Genomic DNA, 12,666 nt, shown 5'->3' on the forward strand with positions numbered 1-12,666 from the left:
TGCTGCATCCCTGGTGGGACGATTGCAGGACATTTCTCGGAACTCAGGGGGCAATAAAGGCAACTATAGCATAGTATTAGGAGATCACCATTTATGGTGGGTATGTGGTATTTGGGCAGGAAAAATCTTGCCCCCAAAGTGGTTAGGAACATGCACGGTGGCCTTTGCCTGGCCAGGAGGGATGCATCGTAGAGACTTAATAGAAATCAAAGACACAACTCGACGAACCCGTCGAGATACCAGTTATAATCCTATTGTCGAGGAAGGCAGTGCAGGCATGCGAGCCTTCCATATTCTTTTTCCGTAGGTGGGGGTGGGCCAACTTGAATACGCTCTAAAAAATATGTCAGCCGAAATGGAAATATTTACTAACGCCACTCGAGATGCAACCCAAGCCTTGCAAGAAGAAATAAGCTCACTAGCTCGCTACAGTATGCAAAACAGGTTGGCCCTGGATCAGCTTTTAAGTGCGCAGGGAGGGGTGTGCACACTTCTCAATGCCACATGCTGCCTTTATGTGAATCAAAGCGGACGCATAGTCACGGATACTAATATAATTGCAAACGTGTCAGCCTTCTTTCATAAGCAGGCCTATATTTCTCCCAGTGTGGGCTTTGACTTATGGGGCTGGCTCACCAGCTGGTTGCCTAACTTTGGATGGCTAAAAACCTTGTTTGTGTATGGAGTGGGATTCCTTATGATTGTGGGTCTGCTGTTCTGCTGTGTGTCCAGTTGTTGTGCCCTTTTCCACCGGGTATGTACCAAAGCCATGAGCCCAGCAAAGATATTATATATAAAAAAGGGTGGTGTTAACCAAGATGAAAAGCATATGAACATGTTAAACAATGAATAATGAGCCATGTAAGATAATTATCTTCAGGCTCAAAGGGGGGAACTGATAAAGAAAAGAACCAGAAAACAACCCTATAATCATGTAAAGCTAGGCTTCTGTCTTTTTTCTATGCTTATCTGTCTTCTCTCTAAGGTTATGGGTAAAAGGAATGTGAACTGTGTGTAACCTGTACTCCCCGTTTTGGGGAAAGAATTCCTTATACAGATAAGCCTCCATGTTCATACCTACCCCAGAACTTCAAACAGACTGGGTTAACCGGTTTGAACTGGAAGAGATATCACACTGTATGTTGAACCAGGCTATAAAAGCTCATCTCTGTTCTTTGTTCGGGGCTTCACCATTTTCCTCTGTGAAGGAATTGGTGAGCCCTTCAGCTGTCGTACTTGCTAGCATTAAAGTGCCTCACTTTATCAAAGAGCTACGACTCTGTGTCTTGTTTGGCTAAGACAGAAGTCCAGGGAAGGCTACCCTCCTAACCCTAGACGGGAGGGGAAACTTTTTTCCCTAACAAGATAAAGAAATTCTCTTTTGGATCAACTAATAGCAGCCTGTGTTTCTGGAGCTGTATTTCAGGGGATTCTAGTCCCCAGCCCCTATGTGTGTGTCTTATTTGATTGATATAGTTGTTTCAGTGACTTAAGAACTTGTCCTGTTACACACTTGTGATAGAAGGAGAAAGCAGGGAAGTGCCCCGAAAAGCTCTGATTTATTCTCTAGTTTTTGTTTTCCCTGTGTCCCCACATGTGGGATCTTTGACATGTATTAGAAAGTCTAATGATATATTAGGGCCTTCACAGCTGGAGAGGGTTATGCCTACGACTAGTAGAAGATCATCTGAGTGAAAAAAAAAATTGCAGATCTCTCCGTTTTAGAGCCTTGTGTAATATTTGACCTTTTCAATGGAAACAAATACCTGTGCTTTGTAGAAAAACTGTCCCCATACAAATTACAGCAGTACAAAAGGTGTAACCTCTATCTCCCATGCCTCAGTTCATCTCAATATAACCTTTCAAGCACTGACGATTTCTCAGTTGCATTAACACTGGTGTATCAACTATGGAAGGCATAAGAGTAGACTGGCTGCCACACTGATATGAAGACCAGGGTTAGACAAAACAGTGGTAAGAAAAAATGCTGGAAGTACTGTTTTCCATACTTTGTTAAATACCTTAATCTGGGGAGTCATTTATAACATTTCTGGCAAAAAAACAATGGATCACCACCAGATTAAGACTGCAATTGTAGCTGCATCAGGGGGCCTCACTTAAAAGCTTTCAAACTGTAGCCTGCTTAGGGAACGCAGTTAAGGTCTCTCACCTATATTACAAATTAAAACCGTGCTGTAACTGTGCAGGGGAGGGAAGAACTCTGGTAATTAGATCCCGTGACTTTAGAGAGGCAAGGTGGGTGAGGTAGAATCTTTTATTGGAACCAACTTCTGTTGGTGAGAGAGACAAACTTTTGAGCCACATAGAGTTCTTCTTCAGGTTCTGGAAAAGTACTCCAAGCACCACAGCTCAATGTAAGGTAGAACAGATTGTTCAGCATCAGTGGCAGATTAGCCACTGGGCCAACTGTGTCCATGCCTAGGGGCCCCAGCCAGTTGGGTGCCCCTGGAAAAATAGATGCCCCAATCTGCTCCACCCCTCTTCCCTGGCAGGAGTGCCAAGGGGAGCTGTTAGGGGCTATTCCTTCACCCACTCACTTCCCTGGTCCTTCTTGCATGAACAGAGAGCAACAATGTCCAAAGGTGAAAACAATTTGATGTTTATTGGGGTGAACTTCCAGCAAACAATGATTCCAATTTCCTTCCTTAGTGTCCCCCTTCCAGCTCTGACACCACAGAACATTGCCTGTGTCCCTGTTCCCATTCCCCACCCCCTTCTTCCTGATTGACTGCAGATTATATAGTAAAAGTTGAGTTCTGCTTAGCTATACTTTAACCAATCATTTTACTGAAATTTAAGTAACCAATCCTAACATATTGTAACATGATTATTTAACCAATTATATCCCACCACCTTAATTAGTTTACACCCAGCAAAATTAATTATACAGCAGACAGAAACAATCACAGAACCAGACAGAGATTATACAGACAAACAATAGGGAAAGGGGGACTACAGTGATAGAATAACAAAGAAATGAGGATTTTACATCCCAGCTATTGATAAGTGAGCTCTTGGCAGACAGGATGCTATCAAACTAAGTTTCCTTTTACATTTTCTAGGCACTTCTCTTTCTCTGGAGGTGATAGGCATTATCAGGACAGGATTGTATTCCTAACAGCCCAATAGCACCTGATGTCAATGTGACTAGTTTGGAATGTGAGGATGTGACTATACGCTTCCCAGTTTATGGCTGCCTCTGCTGCTTAGCCAGAGACCTTAGCCTAAGAACAGGGCCTCAGACCGTCACAGTGAGAAAAGTTAGACAGTGATTTTGATTCTTTCTTTTGTACTTCTATAACTAGCTAAATGATAAACATATACCTAAATTCTTAAAGTATAGGCCTTTGCAGACAGGCTTGAATATCTATATCCTAACAAGAGCAGAGCAAGCCCCTGTGCCCCAACCGCATTTCCCAGCGGGAGCACGGAGTGGGGCGGGGGAACAGTGGGAGGACTGCAGGCAGAAGGGGTGGGGAGAGGCCCCCACTTGCTCTGGCCAAGGGCCCCACAAACCCCTAATCCCCCTCTGTTTAGCATAAGTAGTTAGCACATATTCTAAGGCAGTGGTTCTCAACCATGGGTCAGCAGCTCCCTGGGGAGCTGTGAGCCAGTTTCAGGGGGGTCCGCGAGCGGAGTTGGAGGGGCACATGGGGGGCATTGCCCCCCCAAACTGCAGAGCCCTAAGCAGAGCAGGGAATCCCAGGGAAAGCTCCACACCTCCCCCTTGCCTCCTCTCCCCCACTTCCCCAGGGCTCCGTCTCGCAGCCAGGTCAGGGGCCAGAAGCTGGAGCCAGGCATTGCGGGGCGGCTGCTGTTCTTGCTGGTGCCATGGAGCGGTCAGCCACCTCCTCTGTCTGCTGCTGGTGCTCCGGCTCGAGGGATGCAGCTGCTCCTCAGCTCCCAGGCTCCTTTGACTGCTTGTGCAGCAGATAAGAGCTGCCTGGTGGGGAGAACCGGCTCCAGGGCTGGCAGGAGGGGGTCCCCCAGCCCCTAGCTACCCCGTTCCTGTATCCTGAGCTACCCACACACAGCCCTTAGCTACTCCTCTGCCTGCATGCTGAGCTACCCCACTCCCTGCACCCTGAACTACCCCCATGCCTGCACACACCCTCTAGCTCAGAGGTTCTCAACCATTTTCTTCCTGAGGCCCCCACAACATGTTATAAAAACTCCATGACCCACCTGTGCCACAACAACTGGTTTTCTGCATATAAAAGACAGGGCCGGTATTAAGGGGTATCAAGCATGGCAATTGCCTGAGGCCCCATGACACAGAGGCCCCCACAAAACTACGTTGCTCAGGCTTCGACTTCAGCTACAAGTGACAGGGCTCAGGGCTTCAGCCCTGAATGGTGTGGCTTTGGCTTTCTGCTCTGGGCCCCATCGAGTCTAATGCTGGCCCTGCTTGACAGACCCCCTGAAACCTGCTCGTGGCCCCCCTGGGAGCCCCGGACCTCTGGCTGAGAACCACTGCCCTAGCTATCCCTTCCTGCACCTGAGCTACCCGCACACAGCCCTTAAGCTACCCCTCTCCCTGCACCCTGAGCTACCCTCCCCGCCTGCACACAGCCCCTAGCAACCCCCCTCCTTACACCCTGAGGTACCCCCACAACTGCACACAGCCCCTAGCTCCCCCTCTCTGCATGCTGAGCTACTCCCTGCCTACACACAGTCCCTTGCTACCCCCTCCCTGCATCCTGAGCTACCTGCCCCTGCTTGCTCACAGCCCCAGCTATCCCCTGCCTGCATTCTGAGTGATTTTTAAACTTTTTGAGCTGAGCTTTTCCCTTTCAGTTATAATTTTTGGTTGTTCTCCCCCTCCCCCCCCCCGACAAGCTAGATGGCCTGCTGAGGTGAATCAGGGGGTGGAGGTGGCGATCCCTCCCTGGGCCCTGTTGTGCAGAGCTGGCCTCCCAAAATAGAAGTCAAAATACACCTATGGAGGGCACCCCCATGTCTGGCGCCCCACAGGGCTAAAGCCCCAAGCCCCCCAAACCCCTCCATAGATGTGGGACCTAGGGATGTGGGGGTGCTGCAGCACCCCCAGGTTTTATGTGGGGCTCTGCTCCTGGCCCCACATGCAGGGTCCCAGTCCCACGCCTGGGGTTCTGCTTCTGACCCCCAACATGGGGTCCCAGCTGCCAGCCCCGAGACAAGGACTCGGCTCCTGGCCCCACATGCAGGGTCCCAGCCCGGCACCTGGGGCTCTGCTCCCAGCCCCACACATGTGGTCCCAGCCCCGCACATACGGGGTCCCGGCTGCTGGCTTGATGCCCACTCCCAACCTCGACCCCCTTACTTCTATCGGGGTCCCCCACTCCCATAGACATGGCCCTGCTCCCAGACCCACCTCTGGAGGGAAGGGGGAGGGGTTGGTTTTCAGCACCCCCACTAGTAAAAGTGTTCCAGCGCCACTGCTGCCCTCCCCGCCCGGTGGCTGGAGCCCGGACACCCCCTGCCACAGGGCCGTGGAGTTTTTCTAGCATGTTTGGGGACATAGGCGCCCGACCCCCATTCTGCCCCCGCCCCGATTCCAACCCCTTCCCCAAAGTCCCTGCCCCAACTCCACCCCATCCCTGCCTCCATTCCAACCCCTTACCCAAAATCCCTGCCCCCTCTTTGCCCCTATTCCAACCCCTTCCCAAAATCCCTGCCCTGGCCCCACCTCTTCCCCTGAGCGCGTAGCGTTCCCGCTCCTCCCCCTCCCTCCCAGAGCTTGTTACGCTGCGAAACAGCTGTTTTGCAGTGGCAAGTGCTGGGAGGAGAAGTGGGGACGCGGTGCGCTCGGGGAGGAGGCAGAGGTGAGCTGAGGTGAGGGGGGGTGGGGAGGGGAGCTTGGCTGCCGGTGGGTGCAGAACAGCCACCAATTTTTCCCCACGGGTGCTCCAGCCCCGGAGCACCCACAGAGTCGGCGCCTATGTTTGAGGGGCTCAGAAAGAAAAAGGTTGAGGACTGTGTTCTAAGGGATCATTCAAGGTAGAGTGGCTCAAAAGCTTGTCTCTCTTACCCAGCAGTTCTCAAACTGTGGCTCAGGATCCCAAAGTGGGTCATGACCCCATTTTAATGGGGTCCCCAGGCCTGGCATTAGACTTGCTGGGGCCTGGGGCTAAAGTCAAAACCTGAGCCCCCCGACCTGGGGCTGAAGGCGGCATTCTGGCTCAGGTTTCGGTTCCCCCCAACCGGGGTCATGTAGTAATTTTTGTTGTCAGAAGGGGGTTGTGATGCAATGAAGTCTGAGAAGCGCTGCCAACAGAAGTTGGTCCAATGAAAGATATTACCTCATCCACTTTCTCTCTCTACTATCCTGGGACCTACACAGCTATATCTCCCCTGATTTTGTCATACTTTCTGGTGTAGATGGGGACTAAATGATTCCTATTATACTTCTCTGTGAGTCCTGTCACTTAATGCATATAGTGTGAGTTATGTCACCTGGAATGCCTTCTCTGGATTGCGTCATCAACACTGAGCTTCTTCTGAAAATCTCCACAAATCCACCAGTGGTATGACAACCATGGGAAAGCTAGTGTAAACCAGCCACTGGCATTTTTACTTCTTACGCAGCAGTGCTAGAGGACAAAGTACAGTAGTAAAAATGCCAGTTTCCATCGACATTAGTACTCCCATTTTTTGTTACTGCAGCGCTACAGCAATGCTAGGAATATTTCAGAAAAAAATCCATGTAGATGAAGCAAAAGTCATGGAATTATTTGATTCTAGGGGCATAAAGCTCTAAAGATATAGAGCAGGTTGCACAGAGGAGCCAAGAGGCCAGTGAAGAAGCTTGGCAACATGTGACCTCCAGAAGAGGTAAGCGGAATGTCCGGGTTCCAGTAACACAGACACAGGTAACCAACCGCTTTCATGTTCTCTCCACAGGTACCATTGCGGAGAGTGGACCAGATGATATGTCTGGGGGGAGAAAGCAGAAGGAGACTCCGCTGGCTGGAAGGCATGAGATGCGATGTCCTGAGGTTGGGGGTTCCACGACCACCACTCCCAAGAGGAGAAGGCGGGTGGTGGTGGTCGGGGACTCTCTCCTCCGGGGGACTGAGTCATCTATCTGCCGCCCTGACCGGGAAAACCGAGAAGTCTGCTGCTTGCCAGGGGCTAAGATTCGCGATGTGACGGAGAGACTGCCGAGACTCATCAAGCCCTCGGATCGCTACCCCTTCCTGCTTCTCCACGTGGGCACCAATGATACTGCCAAGAATGACCTTGAGCGGATCACTGCGGACTACGTGGCTCTGGGAAGAAGGATAAAGGAGTTGGAGGCGCAAGTGGTCTTCTCGTCCATCCTCCCCGTGGAAGGAAAAGGCCTGGGTAGGGACCGTCGAATCGTGGAAGTCAACGAATGGCTACGCAGGTGGTGTCGGAGAGAAGGCTTTGGATTCTTTGACCATGGGATGGTGTTCCATGAAGGAGGAGTGCTGGGCAGAGACGGGCTCCATCTTACGAAGAGAGGGAAGAGCATCTTTGCCAGCAGGCTGGCTAACCTAGTGAGGAGGGCTTTAAACTAGGTTCACCGGGGGAAGGAGACCAAAGCCCTGAGGTAAGTGGGAAAGCGGGATACCGGGAGGAAGCACAGGCAGGAATGTCTGTGAGGGGAGGGCTCCTGCCTCATACTGGGAATGAGGGGCGATCAACAGGTTATCTCAAGTGCTTATATACAAATGCACAAAGCCTTGGAAACAAGCAGGGAGAACTGGAGGTCCTGGTGATGTCAAGGAACTATGACGTGATTGGAATAACAGAGACTTGGTGGGATAACTCACATGACTGGAGTACAGTCATGGATGGTTATAAACTGTTCAGGAAGGACAGGCAGGGCAGAAAAGGTGGGGGAGTAGCACTGTATGTAAGGGAGCAGTATGACTGCTCAGAGCTCCGGTACGAAACTGTGGAAAAACCTGAGTGTCTCTGGATTAAGTTTAGAAGTGTGTGCAACAAGAGTGATGTAGTGGTGGGAGTCTGCTATAGACCACCGGATCAGGGGGATGAGGTGGATGAGGCTTTCTTCCGGCAACTCACGGAAGCTACTAGATCGCATGCCCTGATTCTCATGGGTGACTTTAATTTTCCTGATATCTGCTGGGAGAGCAATACAGCGGTGCATAGACAATCCAGGAAGTTTTTGGAAAGCGTAGGGGACAATTTCCTGGCGCAAGTGCTAGGGGAGCCAACTAGGGGGGGCGCTTTTCTTGACCTGCTGCTCACAAACCGGGTAGAATTAGTGGGGGAAGCAAAAGTGGATGGGAATCTGGGAGGCAGTGACCATGAGTTGGTTGAGTTCAGGATCCTGACGCAGGGAAGAAAGGTAAACAGCAGGATACGGACCCTGGACTTCAGGAAAGCAGACTTCGACTCCCTCAGGGAACAGATGGCCAGGATCCCCTGGGGGACTAACATGAAGGGGAAGGGAGTCCAGGAGAGCTGGCTGTATTTCAAGGAATCCCTGTTGAGGTTACAGGGACAAACCATCCCGATGAGTCGAAAGAATAGTAAATATGGCAGGCGACCAGCTTGGCTTAATGGTGAAATCCTAGCGGATCTTAAACATAAAAAAGAAGCTTACAAGAAGTGGAAGGTTGGACATATGACCAGGGAAGAGTATAAAAATATTGCTCGGGCATGTAGGAAAGATATCAGGAGGGCCAAATCGCACCTGGAGCTGCAGCTAGCAAGAGATGTCAAGAGTAACAAGAAGGGTTTCTTCAGGTATGTTGGCAACAAGAAGAAAGCCAAGGAAAGTGTGGGCCCCTTACTGAATGAGGGAGGCAACCTAGTGACAGAGGATGTGGAAAAAGCTAATGTACTCAATGCTTTTTTTGCCTCTGTTTTCACTAACAAGGTCAGCTCCCAGACTGCTGCGCTGGGCATCACAGAATGGGGAAGAGATGGCCAGCCCTCTGTGGAGATAGAGGTGGTTAGGGACTATTTAGAAAAGCTGGACGTGCACAAGTCCATGGGGCCGGACGAGTTGCATCCGAGAGTGCTGAAGGAATTGGCGGCTGTGATTGCAGAGCCCTTGGCCATTATCTTTGAAAACTCGTGGCGAATGGGGGAAGTCCCGGATGACTGGAAAAAGGCTAATGTAGTGCCAATCTTTAAAAAAGGGAAGAAGGAGGATCCTGGGAACTACAGGCCAGTCAGCCTCACCTCAGTCCCTGGAAAAATCATGGAGCAGGTCCTCAAAGAATCAATCCTGAAGCACTTACATGAGAGGAAAGTGATCAGGAACAGTCAGCATGGGTTCACCAAGGGAAGGTCGTGCCTGACTAATCTAATCGCCTTTTATGATGAGATTACTGGTTCTGTGGATGAAGGGAAAGCAGTGGATGTATTGTTTCTTGACTTTAGCAAAGCTTTTGACACGGTCTCCCACAGTATTCTTGTCAGCAAGTTAAGGAAGTATGGGCTGGATGAATGCACTATAAGGTGGGTAGAAAGCTGGCTAGATTGTCGGGCTCAACGGGTAGTGATCAATGGCTCCATGTCTAGTTGGCAGCCGGTGTCAAGTGGTGTGCCCCAGGGGTCGGTCCTGGGGCTGGTTTTGTTCAATATCTTCATAAATGATCTGGAGGATGGTGTGGATTGCACTCTCAGCAAATTTGCGGATGATACTAAACTGGGAGGAGTGGTAGATACGCTGGAGGGGAGGGATAGGATACAGAAGGACCTAGACAAATTGGAGGATTGGGCCAAAAGAAATCTGATGAGGTTCAATAAGGATAAGTGCAGGGTCCTGCACTTAGGATGGAAGAATCCAATGCACCGCTACAGACTAGGGACCGAATGGCTAGGCAGCAGTTCTGCAGAAAAGGACCTAGGGGTGACAGTGGACGAGAAGCTGGATATGAGTCAACAGTGTGCCCTTGTTGCCAAGAAGGCCAATGGCATTTTGGGATGTATAAGTAGGGGCATAGCGAGCAGATCGAGGGACGTGATCGTTCCCCTCTATTCGACACTGGTGAGGCCTCATCTGGAGTACTGTGTCCAGTTTTGGGCCCCACACTACAAGAAGGATGTGGATAAATTGGAGAGAGTCCAGCGAAGGGCAACAAAAATGATTAGGGGTCTAGAGCACATGACTTATGACGAGAGGCTGAGGGAGCTGGGATTGTTTAGTCTGCAGAAGAGAAGAATGAGGGGGGATTTGATAGCTGCTTTCAACTACCTGAAAGGGGGTTCCAAAGAGGATGAATCTAGACTGTTCTCAATGGTAGCAGATGACAGAACGAGGAGTAATGGTCTCAAGTTGCAATGGGGGAGGTTTAGATTGGATATTAGGAAAAACTTTTTCACTAAGAGGGTGGTGAAACACTGGAATGCGTTACCTAGGGAGGTGGTAGAATCTCCTTCCTTAGAGGTTTTTAAGGTCAGGCTTGACAAAGCCCTGGCTGGGATGATTTAACTGGGAATTGGTCCTGCTTCGAGCAGGGGGTTGGACTAGATGACCTTCTGGGGTCCCTTCCAACCCTGATATTCTATGATTCTATGATTACCTGCAGCTTCAGTGTTATTGACAGAAAGGAACAAAGGTGAATGTGGATGGCATTCAGTGGACCTCAAAGTCATTTTTCTCTGTCTTTGAATCTGAGCTCAGTATGTTGGTCATGACAGTAGAAGAGTTACTGATCAGTCCTTGCATGTAAATTGAATTTATGGACCTGTCTGTTCAACCCAAGAATTAATTAGATGAATTTAACAGGAGGTCTTTTCTCTCCCCTTCATTTATTGCTGATCGCTCTTTTATTATCTATTGCCCAAAAGAGAATATAAATAAAATGAATGTGAAAACCTTCTGCTATAGCAAGCCTTTAATGAAAGGAAAAGCTAAGCAAGGACAGTCACGCACAATATGCTGCAAATCCAAAGAGTAAAAAATGCTGAGAATCTCAGTAAAAACCTTGAGAACGTTAATATCTTAATGAAAATAAATATAAATAAATAAGCCTTGGGTGAAAATACCAAAAGCAGCCATTTTCTTAATGGGTATAATGCAGAGTGTCACCAATAAATCATCAGAAGTAAGAAAAATGCCATAGTTGTTATATTTTCATGGGACTCAGACCAAATCAATTATCCTTTCACCCCAATGCCTGTCAAAAATATACATATCTTAATTTGGGTAAGAAAATGGTAATGCTGATTGGCAAGCATATTAAGGATCTGGTGAAATCTAAAATCACTCCCTCTCAGTTGAAGGCAAAATTGATGTGAAAGTGGTCCATAGTCTTTGTATTTTACTAAACTTATTGCTGCCCCTGGATTTCCAGAGTGGGGCCAGGAACACCTACTTTCATCTTTGTCTGGCCAACTACGCGCAGAGAGGTTTCAAGGGCAGCAGCTAGGGAAGTAAAATGCAAGAGTCGCAGTTTGTAATGAACGTGGAACCCACGTGTGACAATTTAAGGAATCAGTCTATGTACCATTTATGGATTTTGTGTGCGATTTTGAACTCTGTATATATCTTTATTAAGCTGCAAACTCCATTTTGACTGTAAGGATGCTCTTTGTGCTCCGGCTTTTTACCTCCGTCTTGGGATGAAATCCGAAGGGGTGATAAGTGGCCACGCAAGGCTAACAATGGAGAAACATTTAACCATGACCGACCTCTATTCAAAGGGGAGCCCCTTCGGCACAGAGTTGGGCGTCACCCCGGGCAAACCACTTTGTCAAGAGATTCTGCCCCTGCTGCGCCAAAGCCACTCGGCGCCATGAGTCGCTCCCGCCTCAGGCCCTGCGCCCCAGTTCACCGGGAGCCCGCCCGGGGGAAGCCCCCGCTGAGGCTCTCATTGGTCGCGACGCCTGCCCCCATTTGCCCCCTCCTGAGCAGAGCTGCTACAAAACTCTCTCCCTGGCGCTGCCCCCACCAGCCCCGCAGCACGCCGCCAGCCTAGGGGCCGAACCCGAAAGAGCCGCAGGGCATCCGGCAGCTCTGCTCCCCCTGCACTCCTGGGGGGCAACGAGACGGTTCTTCCCTCCGCCCCGCAGCAGCACGCCCGAGACGGGAAGGCAGGAGCAGCCCGGCTGCTGCCCATCCGCCAGGCCGAGGAAAGGGATAGCGAAGCCCACCAAGAGGCGAGGTTAGGCGCGGGGACAGGCTGAATTGCCGGGCAGGTGAAGGCACCTGGCCCCGGCCCTGCGAGTTCAGCCAGCTCAGGGGCGGGCGCGAGCCGAAACACGCGTTGCCCTCCTGCTGTGGAGAGCTGGGTGTGACTGGGGGTCGGCCACGTGGCCTGTGCTCTGGGCGGGAGGGGTCTGGCGCATGGAGGCGTATCGGCTCCAGCCTGCATTTGGGGGCGACCCGCTTCCACCAGAACAGCTTTAATGAAAACGCATATTCTGTCAGTTTGGTCCCGCGCGGGACCTGTAACGCGCCGCCTGCCCCTTCTCTCCCAGCCCTCGCTGGTCCGGCGAGTCCTAGGAGGAAAGGAAAGAACTCCGAAGAAGGCTGCGCAATGCGCCTGCGCAGTCGGGGTTCTTACACGGTAAGAGACGCTGGGCGACTGAATGGGGCGGCGCCTGCGCAATAGGCAGGCCAAGTTAGCCCGCTGTGAGACCGCTGCATTGCGCGTGCGCTGATGGTGTGCAGCCGCTAGGTTGCGCCTGCGCAAAGGGTGGGGGAATGTGGCTGTG

Source organism: Natator depressus, chromosome 3, assembly GCF_965152275.1.
Source record: "Natator depressus isolate rNatDep1 chromosome 3, rNatDep2.hap1, whole genome shotgun sequence".
NCBI lineage: Eukaryota > Metazoa > Chordata > Testudines > Cheloniidae > Natator > Natator depressus.